A 24,253-nucleotide genomic window follows, 5' to 3' on the forward strand; every position below is an offset into this window, starting at 1 on the left:
TTGTATGACTCCAGGGACCTGAAGGTTCTCATCTGCTGAAGATCACACGCTTTAGAATTCACCAAGTAAAAGATGATATCCGCAGAAGAAACTCACGGCCATTCGCGAATGTCTTCTGTCCATGCAGTGACTGCACCAGTGTGGCTGTATGTGAGATTGTCTGAAAAAAAAATGTTTGCAACTTCATCACTTTTGTGCTGCAAGAGAGAAATACATAGAAAGGTGCACACAGATGAAGCAAACATGGGCGCAATTTATCACAAAGACGAGTGATAATCGAATGTAGAAGGGCGGATTGCATGCGCGATGAGAGTAACACTGAAATCTGATCTCCCTGCCTTTTAAAGTAACAGTAATCTATGCCTTGTAAGTAAAGGAAGGAATATGAATCAGATTACTGTACCCGGCGTCTTTCTCTTTGGCACTTTGTCTAGAGTGAACCTCCCTGACAGCGGTAGTTAGAAGCACACTTGTAGCTACGATGTATGTGTAAACACTGTTCTGAATGCATTTCCGCGTCAGTTAGGAACGAACAGCCAACAACACTTAAAAAAAACTGATTTATTTATAGGGAGGGAAAGGCACGATAACTGCCTCACTTGTTTTCTGTGGACACCTCAACCGCGCCGTAAGGGAAGGGAGGAAGATGAGAGTGAAAGTGCAAAGGGAGAAAGAGGATCCGTAGTGGATGGCTACGGAGTAATTTCGACCACCTGGGGATCTTTAACGTGCACTGACTTCGCACAGCACACGGACGCATCTTCGTTTCGCCTCCATCGAAACGCAGCCGCCGAGGTCGGGTTCGAACCCGGGTACTCCGGCACAGTAGTCGGGCGTCTTACCACTGCACCACCCCGGCGGGGCACCAACAACACTAAGCGCATTATAAGCGTATATTTCTAGCCTACGTGAAGTACGTTATCGCGCGGTACGGTACATAACCTACCTCATTAACTGATCAGCAGCTACAGGTTTGATGGCGAAAAGCGATCAGACGTCACACGTAGCGCGTGAATCACGGTCCCGGTCGTTCCAGGCGAGATTTATCGCGAATTCTATAGTCATTTACGCTGAAGTAATGATGCAATGAAGAAGTTCAAAAGCCAGCCATTACTTTCTGGCATGCACTTCCTCGTTTCTCGTAACAATCTGCATCGAAAAACTGTAAATTTGCACCGAACGGCACTGATGGCATTCAATGTCATGATTTCCGCGCAGATAGCAATGATTAAAGGGTGAACCAGTATACTTACCTCCGATATTGACAGGTGCCTCGGAGTCCGGCGGCAACCTAACAGTGGCTAACGCCGACGCCATCCGGCAGTCGCACGGATTGATCCGCCGCCTCAGGCACTCACAGTAGGAAACTATTCGCCTCGATGAGTAAAGGACACTTCTCAACACCAGGTGACTAGCCCTAAAGGTCAAAAGCGATACTGATATGTCGAAAGGCACGCAGATACAAACGGCAATACAGCACTGAACCGACGCTTTCCGCTGCTATTCGGCAGTCGCTAGGCAGCCGTATACGGACGCTGTCAGAAGCAGGGTGTGTCTCGGTGTGTCGGCGATGACTCAAGACACTGGTGAGATTAGCCGAATGTTGCAGGATGACGCTGTGATGACGGAAGATAGACAGAAACACAGATGCAGACAGCAGCCACGGTGCTGAGGGCCGACTCTACATGAACGCCGACTGTCCAAAATGGCCGCGCTTCCAAGCAGACGCTGGACGGAGCCAGTAGTCCAAATATGGCGGCGCCCTCACACGCTTGAATGCAAAGGTCTATATACGCAGTGCCTGGTGTCATCGACGGTACCGGCACCATGAAAGAATGCAAACATTATCCTCATTCATAAGAAAGGGGACTCTAAGGACCCTAAAAATTACAGTCCAATCAGCTTACTGTCTGTTACGTATAAGGTATTTACTAAGGTGATCGCTAATAGAATTAGGACAACCTTATTAGACTGCAATCAAGCAGGTTTTCGGAAACAGTACTCTACTATCGATCATATCCATACTATCAATCAAGTGATAGAAAAATGCTCGGAATGTAACCAGCCCTTATACATAGCATTCATTGATTACGAAAAAGCATTTGACTCAGTTGAAACTTCGGCGGTGATGCAGGCATTGCGAAATCAGGGGGTAGACGAGCCGTACGTGAAAGTGCTGGAAGATATATATAGTGGCTGCACAGCAACCATAGTTCTGCATAAAGAAAGTAACAAAATTCCCATAAATAAAGGTGTTAGGCAAGGAGACACAATCTCCCCGGTACTATTCACAGCTTGCTTAGAGGAAGTATTCAGAGACTTGGAATGGGAGCAGTTAGGGATATGGATAGATGGAGAATACCTCAGTAATCTGCGATTTGCTGATGACATTGCCTTGCTAAGCAACTCGGGGGGGGGGGGGGGGGGTGAACTGCAAATAATGATTGATGACCTAGACAGGAAAAGTAGAAAGGTAGGCTTGAAAATCAATATGCAGAAGACTAAGGTAACGTTCAACAGCCTCGGGAAGGAACAGCTGTTTACATTAGGTAGCAAAGTACTGAAAGTAGTAGGCGATTATGTCTACTTAGGACAGGTAGTAAACGCAGATCCGGACCATGAAAAGGAAATAAAAGAATGAGATTGGAATGGAGCGCATTTGGTAAGCACTCGCAGATTATGACTAGCAGCTTACCGGTATCGTTCAAGAGGAAAGTATACAACGCTTGCATCTTACCTGTACTCACCTATGGGGCTGAAACGTGGAGGCACAACAGAACACAGTGCCTTTCAGGTCTTGCAGGCATGCGTTATGTTCATCTGTCAAGAAATGTCTAAAAACTTGTGTGTCTAGTTAGAAACAAACCCCTATTTCACAAAAACTGGGGCGACTAAAGAATGTTAGGAACTCACAAAAGTCGCACAGTTTCATGCTCGCAGAATAGCAGCTATGTTCTTCTACCAAGCACATATATGACCAACTGCTTATTTCTGTTATCTGAAACTGCTTCCCCAACAAAATCTTGGCCCTTCAGTAAAACTTCCCATCATGTCAGAAAAGAAATAAATTAAGCACCATACAACACTTCCTAGCTGCACCATAGAGCTGAGCAGTGTCCATTTTTTTTTTTTTTTTTGTAAAGTTGTTTTTCTTTTTTAGACACGAAATGGCTGTGCTATTCCAAGTTTGACATTACGTCCACTCCTATCTTCATCCAGTTTGGATCGATAGTATGTATAATTAAGTCGATAAATAAAAATGAAGCTAGTGTGACTTAATTAAAAGAATGCTCAGCACTTTCTGCACATTGGCAAGTACAAAACACTAGCCATGCAACAATGACTAGCATCTCACAACAAGTAGGTTTCCATGAATATTGTGTACGTTTTTATGTAGGGGTGCCTCGCACTTTTTTTTAGGTAGAAGAGGATGCAATAATGTGCAACAGCAAATAAAAAAAGAAATGGCAAGAGCATAGCCGAACAGGTTCTTCACCATCTTTATAACCAGCCTGACTACGCCCACTGCAGGATAAAAGTCTCCAGAGAGCTCAATGTGGGCAGCCACAGCCAGTTTGCTCAAAGTGGGAGACAAATCATCAAACTGCATGAGAGAAGTTCTAATTAGGCATTAACGCAGATGATGATGATGATGGTGCCATGGTCAGAGAGAAAGTCAAAACCTGAAATGGTGTCACAGGAGCACGACGAGAGAACAAATTCTTTGGTACATAATGAACTGTGAATGGTGACCCTGGCCGTGCGGGTGGTAAAAGGCGAAAGACACTGTGCATTACGGTGTGAGAAGCAAAAGATCAGATAATGATGTCCTCACTTTTATTAGCTTGTGTAGTTCCCTACACATCACAGATACAGTAGCACCAGTATCAATAAGGAACGGCCCTCCACCGCTTCAAGTGCATTTGTAGGAACACGTGGCCCTACATTTGTTGACATATTCGCAGTTCTTGCCTCAGGCAGTAACTAGTTTTCCTGGGGCAAAGATGCAGCAAAGAAACCGAATGGCATTATGAAGATGGAGGCGAGTAAGCAGGTGGTGAGTGGAGGTGTCAAAGTTGTCTGCAGGATAGACGTGGCCGGGGCTCAGGAAGTTCGTAAAGGCAGGCACATGTGCAGGTGGCGACAATGACGCACGCACAATGTGACCAGAAACTCGGCACACATAAAAAATAAGAAGGTTGTCATATGTGCGCCAGGAGTCCACACAAAGAGGGGACGGCTACGTGGGAATGAAAGCAGCAGGCTACAGTGGAAGGCGGAACGGGATAAACATGTCTGACTAGATCTGATGTTGCCATACATGAGCGTTACTGCAGCAGGAACCTGAAGATGAATGAATGGCAGCACTTCAGACACTTGCTCGCAAATCAGCCTGAAGGGTCATGGCCAGTCTAGATGGAGATCCCCAAATGTCCTTAATTAAGAGTAGCTGTTATGTCACCTCCCCAATTGCAGTCTTTAAACGGGTCCAGCAGCACGCTGCTGACAGAACTAAGCTGGAAAGTGATTCAAAGTGCACAGAAGATGGCTGAACCAGAATGCACTGCTTTGCTCCTGGCAAAGCATGAATATATTGGCAACAGTGATAGGGTTTCGGACAACAACATCTGGAATGCGTCAGCCTCAATATTTTTGAGAATGTGCTTTATCCGATCCATCTCTGGCTGGAGACTTCTAGATGTGTACACAGGTTCACAATGTTTTCAGTATAACTGGTGAAGTATCCTTGCAGCTGGGTTTAGGCTCACAAATAGTGTTTGGAACACAACTTTTGTATGCAAGGGCGGCCAAAGATCTAAGAAAAGGCGCGTTTAAAAGCAGACTAGGTGGTGAAGTTTGCTTTGTGGTTTTTGCCCTACAAACTGGCAATGCCTGTCACGTAAAACACCATGTTGTTCAGCTTCACAGCGTCGTCTCCCTGGTTGTGGACGCTTAACCGCTTGTAAGAGGTAAGCCAATCCTATGTATCCTGGTCATTGAGCCCATTGAAAATGGCCAGGTCCCACTATCGACATCAAGGTCCCTACATGCCTATCTTAATGTTTAGCCAGCTCTGACGACCTAATCCTTGAAAACTTCATCTCATTCACACACTTCATTTTCTGCTGCCCCTTGGTACACGAAGTCAAGAATGTAGTGCAAAAATAAAACAATGGACGAAGGAAGACACATAAGGCGATTGACTAGCGCTAGTCAATCATTTTAATTGTCCTTCTTCGTCCATTCTTTATTTTTGCGCTAAATTCTTGACTTCATGAATCATCAACTAGCCCGGCAGCACACTACACTTGAAAGGCAACGAATAAGGTTTGCCATACGAGGGAAGGTGTACGAATTCAGGATCTCTGAACAGAACAGATATTCAGCTTTAAGCGACGAAGGCTATCTTAGTCTAGAAGCAATGAGCGATAATTTCAGAGCCATTGATAATGAGTGCATGGCAGAAGTAGGCAGTAGGATAACTAAGTAGACGAAATATCTGATTATGAAATGGCAAGGCGTGAAAACCTCCATCCCAGCGGTCAGGAAAGAACTGGCAGAGATGTTAAAGGTAATCAGTGACCGTAATTTTTCGACGCAAGGAAGTATATTATGAAGAAAATCGAGCATGCTCTAAAAAACAATGCTAGCCTAAAAGAGGTGACGGAGAAATTAAGTGGGTGAAAATCCGATGTATGTATGCCAAGGTAGCTGAGGAGTTCTACACTGATCTGTGCAGTAGCCTAGTAACCAGGCTGATAACGATATTAGCAATAGTGAAGAGCAATCAGACGTTCCGTCAGTGACAAAGAAAGAGGATAAGAAACCTTTAAAAGCTATGAAAAGGGGAAAGCAGCTGGGGAGGCTCAGGTAACTGCAGATTTGTTGAAGGACGGTGGAGATATTGTGCTTGAAAAATGGCCACCTTGCATACGCAATGTCTGGACATCGTCACCGGAGTTTTGGAAGAATGCTGACATTATTTTAATCCTTAAGGAAGAGGATGCGAAGGACTTGAAAAATTACAGACCAATCAACATACTACCTGTTGCGTATACGGAATTTACAAAGGTCATTGCTACTACAGTTATATATATTGAACTCGAAGGGGATCACGAAATAGTTAGATACATAGGCAATTTCATATATAAGGCATACCAACAGATGAGGCTCTCAATAACCCAGAAGCATGAATATGGTACATGTATGGCAGCGGTGCGCTGCCTGCCGGCAACACACTGCTCACCAAGGGTGCAGTGATGACCCGCAAGGCGTACACACGCATTGAATGTCACCTCCCACCTAGTGCCCAAAAGGAGAGTACATCGGGCACACTTCCAAATGCCGCTTTGCAGGCGCCGAAAATCTTGGCAGGCAGCAGCTGCTAAGACTGCACAAACTGGCTCCATACATGAAAAACGATCGCCGGTGAGCTGTTAAAACAATCCTTTGCAGGACACGACGCGCAATTCGATGGACATGAACAACGCTGCTAAACTTTAATGTGGGATTTTCAGGGGGATATTTTGAGAGTTCGATATAGGAATATGATATATGTACATTTGATATATCCGAGATCAAACACAGAATCAGGGCAACCTTAGACTTTAATCAACCAAATGATCAGGCAGGTTTTTGGAGAGGGTACTCTACCATCGATCATATTCATGCTATCAACAAGGTGATAGAAGGATGTTCGGGATATAACCAGCCTCTATAAATAGCATTCGTTGATTAGAATAAGCATTTGACTCAGTCGAAACGTCAGCAGTCATTGCCTAATCAGGGTGTATATGAACCGTATGTGAAAGTATTGGAAGATATCTATAGTGGCTGCATAGCAACCATAGTCCTCCATAAAAAAAGTAATAAAATTCCCACAAGGAAAGGCGCTAGGCAAGCAGACATGATCTCCCCAGTACTATTTGCCACTTGATTAGAGGAAGTATTCAGAGACCTGGAGTGGGAACAATTATGGATAAGGGCTGATTTAATACATTGCCTTGTTAAATAACTCAGCGGACAAATTACAAAGAATGCTTAATGACCTAGGAAAGCAAAGCAAAAACGTAGGCCTAAAAATTATTATGTGGAAGCCTAAGGTAATGGTCGATATTTTCGGATAAGAACAGCAGTTTACAAAAATTCGGAGAGCACTAAGGAATCTACACTGCAAAAATGTGACAGCCTGAGTGTTGTTGATGCACAAGGTGCATCACATCTGCTCTCATTATCATTACCAACTAATTGCATTGTCATTGCTAATTCCATCATTGTCATTATCACTAATTGCATCATTATTGTTATTGCTACTATCATCCTCACTGTAGACAAGAAGAATTATGATGTGTGTCACGATTCCGGGTAAGGCGCAGTAGGTTAAAGTGCTAGGCAGGGGATCTGAGGGATGGAGGTTCAATTCCCGGTGGAGATCGGATTTTCATTTTTCTAGATTTAAGGGCAAAGTTTTCAGCGCAAAGGCACGCGGACAAAGGAGCCTTTGCGTTGAAAACTATGTCCTTAAATCTAGAATGCCAACTAGCCCAACAACTTACTCCACTGAAGTTCATTTTTCTGATGACGTTACTTTCGGTTTTGGGTGATGACGTCATTGCATTGATAGCTATGTGTGACCAGACGAACAAACAGCAACAGTATAAGCCATTGAAGGCTTTCCCCTTAATAGGTACAGGGGTGGAAACAGCCTCGAGCATTTTGGAACAGCTCAGGGAGCAGTGGTAGTGCCACTTTGGAGCAGTAAAACGAGTGTTTTGGAGCACTCAAATTATGCTTTGGAACATGTTTCTAGTGTCAAGCACTTTTAATAACTGCAATTCTTTTCCTGATATACAAAAAAAAATCCAATTTGATTACTTTTTATTCAACATTCAATGCTGTACTACCTATTCACGCATATCTCAACATGTAAAGATGCTTAAAGTAACACAGCTGTCTAAAAGCTTTTGCCTATTCTGACTTGACAGCTTTAGACATGTCCATGCTCAAGCACCACCACTACCTTGGAATTAAAATAAACGAGCTGCACATCGCCACTCGCTGTCTTCTTCACATCCTTTTTGATCCCGCAGCTGTGCTGATAAATTCCTGGGCACTGCTCAGTAGTACCTTCAGGAAGGATAGATGGCACTGAAGGGTAGCCTTTTCTTCCTTAAGCTTCTTTACTTCATGGTTGTCTCCCAGTGGCTCATGTTTTCTTTTAAATAACACTGGGGCTACACGTCGGCAACAGGCTTTCTATGCCCTTCAAACACTCTTGAAAGCCTTTCTTGCAATTGACACCGTCGTGGCATCACTCCCATAAAGCTTCAAGTATGCTTTTGTCTGATGTAGACTTGACAGGTTTGTTGTTAACAATGATTTTATAATGAAGCATACACTCGTTTTCACAACAGAGCTGTTGGAACAACTCATGTAGTTCTTTGTAACCAGAAAAGTTTCCTCAACAGCTCGTGGTAGTCTGTGGCGATTGCTTCGCTCCTTGCCTTCACTTCTCTCACCACCGGCAATTCAAAAGGCTGGGAGAAGTTGCTGCCATGTGCACAAAACATTTTTCTCGCAATTAGTTCCTCCCAGTTGTTTGTGACTCGTTTTAGAATAACTTGAGATCAAAAAATTTCTTATGCCCGCTTTTCTAGTTTATTAAAGTTTTAAATGTGCTAGCTAGGCCCAGCCAAGGTGCATTGTACCTCCACCACCGGTATGCTGCCATCGTTTAGACTATGACGGCGCCTCTAGACCAAAATACGGAGGGTAAATTGATCGCCGCCATATTGAGGATGCTGCAAGGCTACCTAGTGGTGCTGCAGCGAAATGATGGCTCTGCACTACCAAACGAGGTGGCCATGGGTATTCATAGCACTTACGCGTTTACTTTTTTTTGAAGTTTTCGCAACTTGCTGCTCACAAAATCGTCAAAAGTGCATTTATGCCTCATGGCAAGGCTGTTCTGCACATCTCGCAATGGCAGAGGCAAGCCCAGCGTCCACAAGTGGAGCGTGTGGTTTGGTTAAGTGCATGGTACCTTTCTATGCGAAAAATACTACAGTTGTGACTTTTCCACTTTGATTTGCATGCCCAATGATATGCCATATATTACCAAAACCCTTGCAGTATGCAGTATATCTTACCCTCGTGTGGTGTCTGCAAAAATCTGTTGCAGTCCGCACCGCACAAACAGGTGGCATGCTGCAAGTGCGAGTAAACATGTCTCCTTTGCTCGAATTCCCTGATGTCTTTGTTTTCATTTTAGCAAGGAAGTGCCTTTTTTTTTAACAGCCATGATAAGCAACACCGACCAGTCACAAAAATAAGAGTTCTTAATATCTCCTGCTTGGTTAATGTGCTGCTGATTCCTTCTTCAACCCTGCTGGAAAGGAAAAAAAAAGAAAAAAAAAGACACCGAGGAATCATCTCCAATTCACTCGCAGTAGCGGCGTGCGGTCTGTTTTGTGAGGTGTGGGCTGCGGCAGATTTTCTGCAGTCACCACGCAAAGGTAAAACATATTACGGGCTGCAAAGGTTTTGCTGGTACATTGGACATTACTTGGGGGTGCAAATCAAATCAGAAAAGTCACAGCCATAGCAAGCCTGCATGTAACGGTACCATGCACTTACCAGAACCACTCGCTTCACTTATGGACACTGCACTTGCCTCTGCCATCGCAAGATGTAAAGAATAGTCTTGCTGTGAGGCAGAAAAATAACTTCTGACAATTTTGTCAGCAACCAGTTGTGAAAACTTCGAAGAAACATAAAATCGCAAGAGCTAGACACCCACGGCTGCCTCGTTTGACAGTCCAGAGCCATAGTTTCGCTGCGGCACCTATAGATGGTGCTAGAACGCTCTCAAAATGGCAGTGTTCAATTTACCCTCCTTGTTCTGGTCTATAGACCTTTTCGAAAAGTGGTCGTGGGCGCTGCCATATTGAATACTGGGCTGTGCTGCTAGCACAGGAAAAGTTAAGAATTATCTCTCCCAAACCCGCCCCACAGCCCAATCAAACCAGTTTCGCTGAGGCTCGTGAAAAGGTCTATAGCACAACATGCCACTGCCCTGCTGCACTTCTCACAGTCACCTAATCAAATTGCATCGAACCGCATTTCTTGTACCTGGCGCAATTATTGGCCCAATACAATTAATGTTAAGCAAAAATCATGTTTTATGGCAAAATACCAAGGCATCAAAATATCATGGCAAAACATCAAGTTTTGGAGTTTTGGAACATAGCGTTCTGGGGCAGGATGGAACAGAATGAAGCAAACAGAGTGAATGGAGCAGCACTTCCACCCTGCAGGTAACAAAGCACTGGATGCTGTTGGCGAATGTGTCTGCTTAGGACAGGTAGCTACAGCAGATCCGGACCATGAAAGGGTGATAACTACAGGTTTTCCCCCTAAATTTAATCCTAGTGCTAGTGCAAATAATCTGAGCACTGACTGATATAATCTGCTCGCCGTGTAATTTAATTCCAGTGCCAAGAATTCAATTAAAGCAACCAAACGCCAACCCCATCGCCTGTCATCTGTCCCGGTGCAGCGCGTCAGCGCGACCCAGCCATCTTCAGCAGCACCGATGACACGGATGTAGAAGACTGGTTGGCGGTTGGTTGGCGGTCTCAGGCATCGCGGAAGTAGTAGGCAACGCTCGGCTGCGAAGCTCCAGGTTGAGGGGATTGCTGTCACCTCCACCACTTGTAATAGGAGTCCTTGAACAGGGCGCTACGCCGTCAACAGTCAATGGAACGTTCTGCGATCAGTCGTTGCACTTCTGTAAGCGCACGGCCGAGCGTCGGAGAGAGAGCTTCGTTGTCGTTTTCTTTCCTGACCGTCACACGCGTTGAACATGGTTGTCGTTCTCTTCAGAGCATCAGGCGCTGAACATATCAGAGCCTAATACCTGTTTTACACCAGCATATCTATTTCGAGCGCGAGCTCAAATGATGCCAGCGCCAACTAATTTAATCCAAGTGCCAAAGTAATTAATAGAAGCGCCGGCAAATTTAATCCGTGTGCCAACCAATTTAATCCATATGTGGAAAATGAGTGCAATACCCTCGCACGAAACATGAATTCCAGAAATAAATCGAAATTGAGATCATCTTTCAGACAATGCGCTGAATCAGCGAAGCGTCAACTTATAGGATAGCCTTCATCAGTATCATGACAAACATTGCCTTGATGTAAGTGTTTTAAACCTAATGTCTCCCAGAAAATAAAATTGCATTTCAAAGACGGCCGCTTCTGTGCTTTTACAAGCCTGTAGTTTGTTTTCCACCTACGCTGCTACGACTGCCGCCCAGACAAATTATGCACTGCTGTTTGGGTTGCAAGCTCTGCTGTACATAGTTTCAGCCACTTTGCCATGTCACAGCCAGACTGAATGCAACGGCGCGCGCTCTCTCTGTCCGTGGTAGTGGCCGTGTAAAATTGAGAAAGCGATAAAATGAGATATGTTTCTCTGGCTCCATGTCTTCTCGCCTGAACCAACTTTGCTTTACACTAATCGTTCTTTTCTGCTAGTGGTGTTGAATCATTATTAGAAACACAAATACATTTCTGCACCGGTTGCCATTTCATAAAAATAGCAGGCTGTTGTGTGAAGGCCAAAATGCCATCAGCATGCAGATTCAGTGCATATGACAACCCATAATAAGCAGTGGTTAACCAGCCGATTAGAAGATGAAAGTCATATTTATTCACTTGTCATGCGTCTAAACTAAAAGCTGCAAGAGGCATGTGATAAACTGCAGTTTTTCAGCCGCGCATGGTTCTTGGTTTTTGCAATAGTGCATGCAATAGTGCATGCAGATGTGACGCTTAAGCGTCGCATGGTCTGCGAAGTGATCTCAATTTCGATTTTCTGGAATTCATGCTTCGTGCTTTAGAGCCCTCTATCACATTCATTTTCCACATATGAATGAAATCCGCTGGCGCTTGTATTAATTGCATTGGCACTCTGATTAAATTGTTTGGCGCTATCATTATTCGAGTTGTCGTTTGGATTGAATACACTGGAGCTTTTATTAAATGCTGGGCACTCAAATTAAATTACACGGTGCACATATTGTATCAGTTGGCTCTCAGATTATTTCCGGTGGCACTAGGATTAAATTCAGAAGAAAAACCTGTGGAACAAGTCTAGGATGGAGCGCATTTGGCAAGTTCTTGCAGGTCATGACTAGCAGCTTACCGGTATAACTCAGGAGAAAAGTAAATAACAGTTGCATCTTACGAGTACTCATCTATGGGGCTCAAATGTGAAGGCTAATTAAAAGGGTTATACTTAAGTTGAAGCAGATGCATAGAGCTAAGGAATGAAAAATGGTAATTGTAGTCTAGAGATAGGAAGCATGCAGAGTGGGTCCAAGAAATCAACTCTAAATAATGGCAATCTAGTCGAAACCAAGAAGAAATGGTCACAAGCAGGACATGTATTGCAAAGAGAGGACAACCGATAGTCGCTAAGAGTAACAAATTGAATTCCAAGTGAAGGCAAGCGTCGCAGGGGGCGGCAGAAAGTGGTGGACGAGGTTAGTAAGTTTTCAGGGGTCAAGTGGGTGCAGCTAGCACAAGACCGGGTTAACTGAAGGATTATGAGAGAAGCCTTCGTTCTGCAGTAGGTATGGTCCAGCTAATGATGATAGTGATGATCTATGGCTAAAGAAAAACCGTATGGCAACAAAGGGCTCCTTTGCCACAGAAAAAACTGGATTTAAAAAAAATCTTCCCACCAGTTGAACCAAACTTGCAATGACCTCATTAAAATGACCAGTTTGCCGGCACTCTGAAATTAATGGCCGTGCAGCATAATTTTTGGGATCTGCACTCGCAAAATCAATACTGACATGTACATTTCACTTGAGAAATCGGTCGCCAACGGTGACACACCAGCATTTCATCTCTTCTCCTGAGTATACTCGTAAGTCCCTGCCACTCTAGATACTGCTCGTGTAAAAAGAAATAGTGCTGACATGTCGTATTGTCTACGAAGAGGCTTCACAAATTCATAAAACATTTAGCGTAAATATATGTGTGGCTCCAACGCCTCAATTCGTCTTTTAATTAAACTGCACGTGCTCTTTTCTCCCTGTCTGAGCGCGTGGAGGGGCAGCTGAACTGCGCATGTGCAAAGGTTATCGCGGCAAGCGACTTGTGCTTGACGAGGCGGAAAGTGCAGATAAAGGGACAGAATGGAAGAATCGGGGGAGTCTGGCGGGAGCCCTGCTTGTGGAGCGATCACGTTTTTAGCTGTTGGCGAGCGGCACGAAGCATCCTGATGTAATGGACTGTGGAGCAGAGCATTACTAGGATGAAGACGGAAGCGATGCCTCCTGAGCTAGGTTTTTTGCTTGAGTTGCGGCCACGCGAGGAGCAATGTATTTTGTACTACTCGGAGCCCCTTTTGCCATGTCACACAGGCCATTTTTACACTCTACTATGTTTTGTCTTGCCATGCAAAAGCACTGGCCCCTTACTTTTGTAGCAAAGCATAGTCCTGTCACGAGCCTCAACCACATGCTTCGCATTGCAGCGGCGTGCAGTGTTGCATCTTTGCAAAGTGCGTCTCTGCTGACCCGGAAATAAACTGCCGTTTTTATCATCATCATCAGCCAGACTATACCCACTGCAGGGAGAAGGCATCTCTCATATTTCACCAATTGGTATTTTGGAGCAGAATGGAATTCATGTGAATTTGTGACTAGTTGTCGGGCGAGGCCCTGACTCGTAGACCCATTCTTTATAAGGCGGGGCCTTCATATTAAACTACAAATAGATTAGGTATTTTTAGATCTGCATCATTATCATCACCACGTAGCTTTGTTGCTTCAGCAGCGAGTCATGGCGAGCCAGTGTGCCAGGTTCATCCATGCTATGATAGATGAAAGAATTCAGAAAATGTTGATGAATTCTGAATCAACAGTTCCTGAATTCCTGACCAAACCAAACCGAATTTTGAATCGGATGAAAGTAACACAGATGAAAAAAGAACCTGGAAGGAAGTGAGGAGCAGTCACAAAAAAAAACTTGGCAGTGAAAGGGTTAATAACAGTGCGCTCTTTGTGATTATGGTGTTGCAGTCTATCAATACAGGCCAACATCACATTGCCCTAGTTGCCCTTTTAGGGTCATTTGCAAGTGTCTGCATGTACAGGCTTCATGTGGTCTGCCAATGCAACATACGTCACTGCAATAACGCTGCTACTGATGCCTTTGCAATGCAAATTGGGTACCCAGTCTTTCTCAAAAGCTTCCAGGTGTATTTTGTGGATCTGAAAAGGATGCTTTTATATATTTGCAAAGCTTAGTTGTACAGCCTGTCTGTAGCTTCAAACCAACAAGCATCATTACTAGTCCACATTTCACAACTACATATTCGAATCAGTTCAAATATATTCGAATGACAGTGTAGCATGATACTAAATGAGACAAGGATCCACCAAGTATCATATGCTCACTTGCATCCCTGTTGAAAATGTCCCTTTTGGTAACACCTGACTGGCCGAAGCACCAGAAATGGATGACCTGCTGCATGCATTTTTGCCATTTCAGCCAATCAGATCCACACAAGAGAGACATATGAAACTTAAATTGGATATGGGCCTGCATAGCTGGAAAAAAACAAATTTGTTGGACACCTCAGCTTTGCAGTTAAGGGTTATGGTGCGATCACGTTTCACACTCACGGACAATGTTTCTCAACTTTTAAATCTTGCTTTTGATTTTTTATACACCGATACTTAGGGTCAGCACACATACACATCCCATTCTGAGCAGTCTGACACCTTTGAGTGGATTTCTCATTTTCTCAATTAATTGATGAATTACAATCTGAACTTAGTTTGCCTCATCAAGCAAGTTTTTCATTCTGAGTATTTGACACCTTTGAACTTGCTTTTCCAATTTTTAATTTTAATTATGTCAACTGATCAATTAATAAGCTCTTCATTATGAGCATTTTGCCACATTAAAACCCCTTTTTTCAATTATTTCAGATGAATAATGATCAGTTACACACTAAATATTTTTAATTAGCATCATGAAGCAGTTGCTCTTAATTCTGAGCATTTTGACACCTTGGAACCTTCCTTTCTCAACTTTCTCATATCTTATTTCTTAAAATTATCAATTAAATACAGTGATTTTATTAACTCGTGATTGCCTATCACACTCCAATCATTCAACAGAACCAAAATTACCATAATACAATTTTTTTTTACCCTGCCCCAGTTCTTCCAGACACGTGGTGACGACAACTACTATCATGACGCCGATGGCGTTTCAACCAAACGAGCTTTATAAGCTATCACTTAAAAGCTAGCTGCACTTGAATACCTTCCCAGATCATTCTTGTCCACAGATTCAGGCTGTGTAACTTCAATTTCAATTTAAATAAATTATGGCAAATTGTGCTACTGACAAACTTTATCCCTTGCTTTCGAGAAAAAAATATTTTTCGTGGCCACCATTTTGAATTTGCAGGAGGTAGCATAACCTAGTCTCACAGAAATATTTGCAAACAACAATTTTTTGATGCATAAATATCAAAATTTTTTCTACATATGAAATACATTGCACTTTTGAATGCAGCAAATTAAACCAACTTAGCGTTTTTTTATGTATAAGTCGCAGAAGAAAGGTACAAAAAGATGAAATTTCTAAATTTTTAACAACATAACAAAGACCCTGTGCTTCAAGCCCTGCGTGACCACACCCGTGCCCTCTGTCTGCAGCTCGTGCCTCATCCGTTTGTGACCGGATTGCTCTGGTGCGACTTGCCAACGGCTCTACCTCACTCGTGTCTTGCTTGCCAGTCCGTCAAAATGACTCACTATACAAAGACTCCGTCCCAGTCTTTCCTGCCACCTGGTTGTTGCTTTGACCACGTTCACCTTGACTTGGCTGGACCACCACCTCCATCTAATGGCTGCCAGCACATTCTGATGATGATTAACCGCTTCACTCGTTGGCTCGAAGCAGTGCCCATTCTGAACATTACTGGGTAAACAGTTGCCAAAACTTTCGTTTCAGCATGGATTTCCCACTTTGGCTGTTACCATGGATCGTGGCCGCCAGTTTGAATGCATCCTCTTCACTTCCCTTATCAGTCTGCTCGGCACTAAACACTGCCGCACCACAGCATACCATCCTTCTGCCAGCGGCATGGTTGAGCGGCTCCATCGTCAGCTCAAGACTGCCCTCATTGCTCGCCTAGATCGCGAGCACTGGGCTGGTCACCTTCCTATGGTGTTTCTTGGCCTACGCACCGTTTTTCGTCGCGACCTTGGCTGTTCGGTGGCCGAAGTCATCTCGGAGACTTGTTCGTTCCTTCCGCTTCCTCGTCCCAGCCCCTGCAGTACCTTTAATGCCTTTGGGACTGCATTCAACACCTAAACCCAGTCCCACCTCGATCATCTGACCATCCATCTTTGTGCACCCAGATCTTGCGTCCTCGACGCATGTTTTTCTAAGGCGAGACACTGTAAAGGCGCCTCTTAGCCCCCCTATGATGGCCCGTACCGCGTCCTCAACAAGACCACAAAGTCGGCGACTATCCCGCTGGATGGTCATGAAGAGGTAGTCTCCCTAGATCGCCTTAAACCCAAATACATGGAGACACCTCCCCAGGAGCTCCCCTCGGATGTTGCTGGCTTATCTGTTGACATGCCTGCCGCTGAGGCACCCTCATCCCTACCCCATTAGCGCGTACATTTCGCCGCTCCATTTGGTCGGGAAGTCCTGTAGCGCACAGCGCCGCTGTAAAGTGGAGGCGCTAAGATCGGCGTTCACAGCCAGCAAAAGAAGAAAATAAGGTTGAACGACGCGTGCTCAGTGAGCAAGCACGGCACGAGCTGTTCGGTGCGAGAAGCCTGCCACGCTGGTCCTCTTGTTCTGGTGCTCCGCTGCAATGCCGTAAATTCCTTACATGCTCTTCACTGCAGGACACTTCCTGCCGGCTGAAAATATACACAGAAACAGCACTCCACTGCTTCAATACAATGCTGCTTTAGGCTTGGGCACTGCCAGCTTCGACAATAAAGGAACCTCCTGAAGCCCACGGACACAAAGAAAAATTTAAATGAAGCTGTAGTACGGCACAAGGATCAGAATTCCCCGCAAAGTAATTTGAGACACGGATCAAAAAGCTGCAGAGAAGACTGTTCTTTGCCCACAGCTGAGAGGAGGGCTATCTAATGCAGGTGCCATATTCGGTTTGAGGTCGAGCACAGAGACTGGCATTCAACAAAAACAGTATGGAGCTCCTATCGGGATGGAGTTTGATGCCAATTAACGACCTGCGGGAAGTCGGCGCAGCCATGGGCGAGCAGCGCACCACGGGCGTACTGGCGGCCCATGACTGGTAGGCGAGACATGATAATTCGCCCCTTTGTGTTTCCTCGTGACTGCGGCGACGGGGATTTCAACAGAACGAGTCGGATGTACGGCCTGCATGCGGGGCCCGCTCGGCATAGGGGGTGGCCTTCCTCGCTTTGGCAGCGACACCAGGAGCAGAGCCCAACAACCCAAGTCCCGACCCCTGCCCTGATTCCTGTATTACATGGGCCTGCTGAAGGACCAGCCGTGCGACTCCAAAGGGGAAAACGGCACCCAGGTGGATGTCACAATTAAGGGAGGAGGGTGTGGGAATTTAAGATTCCTCGCGCTTGCACGACACGGCGATCACGCCATCTGTCTGACTCACGGGGATACCTCATCTCTCTCCTTCCGATGAAGCAGTAGCGGAGAGGGCAGGGGCGAGAGAACTGGCGTAGCGTGCCGGGCGGCCCCTCCTTTCCCCTACCCTCTCATATCGATGCACAGCATCTCATCAGGGGGAGACGACGCCGCGACGCCAGAGCGCGCGGATGCTGTTATGACCAAGGGTAAAAATTGGGCACTCCCACTAAACAACCCAGCCCGGTGGCTCTGCCTCAGTGTTTCGATCTTCCCTGCCACGGATGTGGTCAGAGCTAGCGGCGGGGCGTTCGGTTCTGAGCACAGAGCCTGAGTCCCGTGAGAACCCCCACAAGGTGTTGTTACATGTCTCCTTAACGTCAGCTCCGGCATCCATTGCAGTGAAGAGCAAGCACAGAGCAATGCCAGGGTTCATAGCGATCGCTGAATGGAAATGTTTTTTTTTTCATCTAAAGCACAAATTAGATTAAGCTCTAAAAAATAAATGCCATTGAATAGTACTGTGTCATGTAATATATATATATATATATATATATATTATATAACTGCAAAACATTTGCACATTTAAAGCTGACAGTGCCCAGGCCTAAAGCACCATTGCAGTCAAGCAGTGGACTACTAGTTCGCAGCCAGCAGAAAGTGGGCTGCTGCGATGAGCAGGCACAGAGCAACACCGTGGTTGCCTGCAAAGGCTCAACTTGAGAAATTATTTTCTCACTTAAAAGCACCCTGATTAAACTTTCAGAATTAAATGGCAATGAATGGCTCTGTGCAAACTAGTATTTTTCATATTTTTAATAGGGCCACTTCATTGCATAACTGATGGAGGAATAAACCTCAATGAGGTAATTTTCTCGGATTTAGAATATTTTTGCAGGTGCACCTTACATTGTTTAATCTCTTTTATAATGTTTTTGCAGGTGCACCTTAAGTTGTTTGATCTCTTTTATAGTCTTTTTGTCTTCTAAAAAAGTTGGAGAAATAGATTGAGTACTATAATAGTAATAATTGGTTACAGAAAAGGAAAAGTTTTTCCGTGGACACCTGAATCGTGCTGCAAGGGAAGGAAGATGGGAGCGAAAGCGGAAGGAGACGGGCCCCATAGTGGAGGGCTACGGAGTAATTTTGACCACCTCGGGATCTTTAACATGTATTGACATCGCACAGCACACAGATGCCTCTCCGCTTTGCCTCCATCCAAACGCAGCTGTCGGCAGTCGGATTCGAACCCAGGCACTCTGGAACTCTAGTCCAGTGCCTAGTACCATAAGAATATAAAATTTGATTACCATTTCAAAATTTCAGCTTTTTGTACCATATTTTACGATTTATATTTGAACAAATAAAAGGCCGATCGCTCGCGATCAGCCTCTGCTTTCGTTTTTTTTTTTAGGAGGGGCGGGTAATGCCACCTGGTGTTCCCAAGATTCTTAGGTGGTGCCTGGGAGAAAAAGACGCTGAAGTCTGCTCGCGCGCTCTGTGCGGAACGCTGGCTGCTGGTACAGCTTCTCCCTGTCTTTTAGGCACGTCTAGCCCTATTGTCCGTGACAATATTTTATGATTTTTATTTGAACAAAAATAAAGCAGAGTTTGTTTATTTCCAGCACATCAAAAGAACAATGCATTTTATAATTATGAAAATTTTTGTTTATAGTGATGCATCAAAAAGGTAATTTTTTTACAAATTTATCTGTGTGACTAGGTTTTGCTATCACTTGCAAACTTAAAAGAGGATAGACCACCTTCCCTCTGGCTACGTCATGAAGATGCAGTGGCGCTGTCGTAATTACAGACTTTCACGTGGTAGGAAAAACAATGCTTCAGTTGCTTTCGCCTACTGTGATTGTGCGATGGTTTGCTGCAGCCGAAAAAATAAAAAACAAACCACCATGCTGACTAGTTGCATCACCGTGGCATGTACTGGAAGGTAAAGAACGCAAAGTTTAGTAAGCTTGCACAGGTTTCTTACAGATGAAGGTTGCCGTAAACAGTGAGCCATCGTAGTGAGGCGCGAAGGCTGGATACCGACACCTTTACGCCAGAGCGGTTACGGGCTCAAAGGTCATGAATAACTCGAGTTTGGCCTTCTTTATGACGCGTAATGGTATTTTGTGAGTGCACGTTAAACGTTGACGAGGCAGCCAGTATATTAATGCGTAGACCTGTTTATAATGTAAACAATTCCTCAAGCAAATTTTTGTTTTTCACTTTCTAATTGAACGTATTATGTGCATAGTGAGCTGCTGCGCAAGCGATCTGCGTTGCACTCCTCCGTGGTTATATTGTATGGCTAACATTAGCTTTGTTCACCTCAAATTATTTTAATCTATTTTGTGATGAAATGTGCGTGCGCTGACAGCCACTGATTTGCTCAATTGCAGCTGAATTTTATCATACCGAGGGGTTTGAGTGGTATTCACTACAGCTAATTTTGAATGCGAGTTGTGGGGTTGAGCGTCCCGAGCCCCCGTTTCAGATTTTGAGGATCTTTACATCAACTACGTACTGCATCGCACACTGTCACATTCAGAGTTTATCCTACATAGAAACGTGGTCACGGCGGCCGGGACTGAACTGGGTAGCCCTAACTACGGAACCAGCATGTGGACGCTGCAGCTTGTAGTGCAAGCTAAAAGCTTGAATACCCATGAAGAAATTATAAACGCTGGCACTAATAACATCCCACGAACAGAACAGATAGGCGTGCAGCGTGGTGATTTAAAGGAATAATGCAAGGATAAGCAAACCTGTACGGTGCCAAGGCACAATGCCCTTGCTACTGTTGCCATGCTTACCAACAACGCTCATTTGGTGCTCGGTATGAAGAATCATCCGAGAATGCAATGATGTTTTGAGCGGAGTACTTCCTACATGGTTTGCGTGCGCTGTTTACGAGCGAGAAAAATTACATTCCAATTACTCGACTGAAAGTTGTTGTACGCACCCAAAGCTTTGCAATCCTCGACGCATTCCGCGGCTAATGTGCTGGGCAAACAGCAAATAGATATCAATCAACGCTGCTCATTTTCAAGGCAGCAACAACTTCGCTCGTGCGCTTTGAACCCGCTCTTGGTCTGGTACGGTGTGCAGGACAAAGCGATGCATGCATGCTTTGTACGTGGTTTTTCCAAGTTTTGCTTTTGTACCGACTACCGAGGTTCACGAAGTACTCACACAGCGCGTGGGTATTTTATCTGCCAAAAAGGTGCCTGCATATCACAATAACACGCTCTTGGCAAACATGGCCACAGCAGTGGGATGGCATCACAGTGCCGCTCCCATGATTTCCGCCTGCTCTGGGGCCACGGACTGCCGCGCCACCTTGATTGCTTTGTTTGTTTTAAACATGGCGGAGACCTCTATACACCTAATTTTTGGATTCGTGTTTTATTAGCTGTAATGATGCGCACCTCTTCATGGATCACTGCCTTGTCGTGGCGGAGGGGCTTGCGAAACTCGAAGTCGTGAGCTCTGCTGTGTAGGGCCACCCAAGATAGACAGGTCACGGCAGAGAGTTCTGACAAAATGTGATTCACTGGAGAAGGTAATGGCAACCCACTCCAGTATTTCCTGCCAAGAAAACCCTATGGCCAGTCACAATACCATTAATGATATGGCGCCAAAAGATGAGCCCCCCAGGTTGGAAGGCGTCCCACATGTTACTGGGGATGAACAAAGGGCGATTCCTAGTAGCTCCAGGACGAATGAAGCGGCTGGGCTAAAGCCAAAAGGACGCTCAGTTGTGGATGTGTCGGGAAGCGACCGGAAAGTCCGATGTTGCAAGGAAATATATCACATAGCAACATGCAATGTAAGATCTATGACGCAAGGTAAACTGGATGTCGTCAAGCGAGAAATGGACAGATTGAACATTGATATCTTGGGTATCAGCGAGCTCAAGTGGACCGGAATGGGAGAATTTAACTCCGGCGACCATTATGTCTTTTATTGTGGGCACGAATCCAAGAGAAGTAATGGGGTCGCTCTCATAGTAAACAGAAGAATGGGCAAAGGAGTGCTAGGGTACAACCCCAAAAACGACCGAATGATTTCACTTCGGATCCAAGGTCACCCTTTCAACATAACAGTTATCCAAGTCTATGCACCGACCACTACTGCTGAAGAAGCTGACGTCGAGAGATTTTATGCGGACCTACAATACCTTTTAGACCGCACCCCATCATCAGACGTCGTTTTTCTCATAGGAGACTGGAATGCTAAGGTCGGGAGTGAAAAAATATCCGGAATTATAGGCAAGTTCGGTCTTGGCGAGCCAAATGAAGCTGGGCAGAGGCTAGTAGAGTTTTGTCAAGAAAACAACCTGACCATAGCGAATACTCATTTTCAACAGCACAAGAGGCGCCTGTACACATGGACTTCACCGGACGGTCTGTACAGGAATCAGATCGATTATATTCTTTGCCGGCAGAGATGGAGAAGCGCTATACAAGCAGTAAAAACAAGGCCTGGGGCCAATTGAGGCACCGATCATCAGCTTCTTGTTGCCAAAATTAAACTTCGATTGAGGAAAACGCAGAAAACTAGAAGGCCTTTCAGGTATGATCTGGATCAAATTCCATTAGAGTATGCTGTGGAAGTGAAGAATCGATTTCAAGAATTAGATCTAGAAGACAGAGAGCCCGAACAGATGTGGACTGATGTTCGTGATATAATACAAGTTGCTACTGAGGTAGTTCTAAAACAAAAGAAATGCAAGAAAGCAAACTGGTTATCTGAATAGGCTTTGCAAATAGCTGGGGAAAGGAGGATGGCAAAAGTTATGGGGAAAAAAGAAAGATACAAGGCTCTCAATGCGGATTTTCAGAAAATCGCAAGGAGAGATAAGAATGCCATCCTGAACATACAGTGCCAAGCAGTTGAGGACAACAGCCAATTAAGGAACACAAGAGCTCTGTATAAGACAATCAAAGATATCAAAGGAAGCTTCTGTGCTAAGCTGGGCGTGATAAAGAACAAACGAGGCAGGGACCTCACGGAAGCCTCAGAGATAAAGAAGAGAAGAGAACAGGAATACACAGAACTGTACAAGAAGGACCCGGATGTGCAAACCCAACATAAGACGGCTGTGATTACTGATCTCGAGCCGGGCATCCTGAAGAGAGAAGTTGAATGGGCCTTATCCAGCCTTGCTAAGAACAAAGCTAGCGGAATTGATGGCATTCCAGCTAAGTTGCATCAAAACCTCAGCCATGACTACGCTGTTAACAATCTGTATACATTATGTCAGCAAATTTGGACAACCCTGCAGTGGCCACAGGATTGGAGGAGGTCAGTTTACATCCCCATTCCAAAGAAAGGCAGTGCCAAAGATTGTTCCAACTACCGCACGATCGCGCTTATTTCGCATGCTAGCAAGGTGATGTTGAAAATCCTCCAAGGTAGGCTGCAGCAGTATGTGGGTCGGGAGCTTCCGGACGTGCAAGCTGGGTTTCGCAAGGGCAGAGGAACTAGAGACCAAATTGCCAACCTTCGCTGGATCATGGAAAAAGCAAGAGAGTTCCAGAAACCCATCTACTTCTGCTTTATTGATTATGCGAAAGCGTTTGACTGCGTTCACAGCAGATCACAGCAGATTGTGGCAAGCTCTCTAAGAGATGGGAGTTACAATTCACCTCATCTCTCTCCTCAGGAACCTGTATGAAGGACAAGAGGGCACAGTCAGAACTGGGCATGGTCTTACTGATTGGTTTCCTATTGAGAAAGGAGTGAGGCAAGGCTGCATACTGTCGCCCTGCCTATTTAACCTATATGCAGAGTGCACCATGAGGAAGGCCGGTCTGGTCGAGTCTTCAGCTGGAGTGAAGATTGCTGGAAAAGGTATCAATGCGGATGATACCACTTTAATGGCAGAAAGTGAAGTGGAACTCAAGAGACTTCTGATGCGCGTACAAGAAGATAGTGAGAGGTTTGGGCTTAAACTGAACATTAAAAAGACAAAGATCATGGCGTCTTGCCCTATCAAGTCCTGGAGCATCAATGGACAAGAAGTGGAAGCTGTGACAGATTTTCTCTTCTTGGGCTCCAAGATTACCTCGGAAGGAGACTGCAGCCATGAAATTAGGAGACGCCTGCTTCTGGGAAAGAGAGCAATGGTTAGCCTTGACCGCCTAGTAAAGAGCAGAGACATTAGTCTGCCAACCAAGATCCGTATAACTCGTGCTATGGTCTTTCAGTTGTGATGTATGGATGCGAGAGTTGGACTGTGAAAAAGGCTGACCGCCGAAGAATTGACGCATTTGAATTGTGGCGCTGGCGAAGACTCTTGAGAGTTCCTTGGACTGCCAGAAGATCAAACCAGTCGATATTGTCGACCATAAGCCCTTACTGCTCATTGGAGGGTCAAATTCTAAAGTTAACGCTCAGCTACTTTGGTCATCTGATGAGAAGAGAGGAGTCGCTGGAGAAAGATTTGATGTTGGCAAAGGTTGAGGGTCGTCGGAGAAGGGGTAGGCAGCGAACGCGATGGTTAGATGGCATCCTCGAGGCACTGCAGATGAAGTTATGTGATGTTAGGAAG

This window comes from Amblyomma maculatum, chromosome 7 (genome assembly GCF_055883805.1).
Source record: "Amblyomma maculatum isolate TAMU_Amacu chromosome 7, ASM5588380v1, whole genome shotgun sequence".
Lineage (NCBI taxonomy): Eukaryota > Metazoa > Arthropoda > Arachnida > Ixodida > Ixodidae > Amblyomma > Amblyomma maculatum.